The following is a 1602-nucleotide window of genomic DNA, read 5'->3' as shown; positions in this document are numbered from 1 at the left end:
CTCAGCTTATGCTGTGCAGCTTTGGCCCTCATGAGCCTATTCATACAAGTGGTATAGGACTCCTACCAGAAGTCCCTGGTATCCTGACGAGTATAGAACATCTTCATCACTGCAAACATTGCACTCGTAGCGGGACTAGAACTATCTGCCCGCTCATCCTGGTCTCAGATCAATGCATTGCGGTTGTGCTATGCCCAAACTGCTGTGGATGGATCCACCCGAGGAAAAGTACTAGCGGCACTACTAGTAAGCTCATCCCCATGCTGCTGACATATCCGACTTAGCACCTCAAAAGCCACTACTTGGGCAGCCTCCCAAGGAGTTCTTCCTTTAGATTCTGCCCACCATTCTTGCCAAAAGGGTGCTTGGTTACGAGCTAGAATGGTCAGTTGTACTTCATACCATGGTTGTCCCTCCAGGTATACTTCGTTCCAGTAATAGAGGGGCGGTTCGTAATACCCCGCATAATGCAAGACTCTCCAAAGTAGGGCAGGGGTACTAAACATCAACAGGAAATTCTCACTTCCAACTGGTGATGCCATCTGTACCAACAATGTGGTGCAACTCTCGTGAGACAATGTTATACTAGAAAAGAGTTACTTAACCGAATAAGAGACTTATAAGGGGAGGAACAATGCAAGTGTGTAATGAATGATTGATCATGATGCATGTACATTTTGTATGTCCTCACAAACTTAGGAAAATTAAACTTCTAACGACATACATGGTGGCATACAAGCGTTCTCTCATATATAACATAGCTAGTTGGGCTACTCGTTTTGCTGTTAGTGTACTAGTATAAGAATTTCATTTCAGCCCAACCCCACAATTATATATGCAGAATGTAAATCTGGGCTCTAGGTTGTAAGCTAAATACTTCCATATATATATACCCATATATATATACTTCCGTATCAAAGCTACCCGAGAGTAAATACGTCCTATATATACATATAAATATGCATATATAGCCGCATCAAAGCTAACCCACAATTAAATACTTCTGTATATATATGAGGCATATATACACTTCAGTATCAAAGCTAACTCTCCCCATTAGACCGCACGCTCATATCTTGCGGTCATGCCACTTTGATGATGAGTGGCATCTTACCTAGGGCTTAGAGGCATTTGATCCATACATTACCACTTAAGTGAATGACATCCATACAATAGCACGCCGTATGGATGACGAAATGGAAAACCCCCAAGTAAGTACTTAATTAGCCACCTGAAGTCCTTAAATGGGCATAAAGGAAAGTGATCACTGACTCACTTTAGATTCAAACTCTAGGTTTTAAACACCTATATATATAGCTATAAGTTGCTAAAAACTAGTTTTGGAAAACAAAAACCATTGCTTTAAATACACATGTGGCAATTAATATTGAATCTTGCTATGATACCAGCTGTAGCAGAACCAACCAATTTATAAGAGCACAAGTACAATGACAGCCCACAAGCGGTCGCACTGTCATACTTGAGCCCAAATAAACCAGTAGTCCATCGAGTACCACGAAGGATCTCGATTCAACCAACACACAACCAAGATCGTAAATGATTCAACATACATGTCACACGTTACATAAAGTTCATAAATAC

The sequence above is a fragment of the Miscanthus floridulus genome, chromosome 16, assembly GCF_019320115.1.
Source record: "Miscanthus floridulus cultivar M001 chromosome 16, ASM1932011v1, whole genome shotgun sequence".
Classification (NCBI taxonomy): Eukaryota; Viridiplantae; Streptophyta; class Magnoliopsida; order Poales; family Poaceae; genus Miscanthus; species Miscanthus floridulus.
This window is presented reverse-complemented; position numbering follows the sequence as displayed.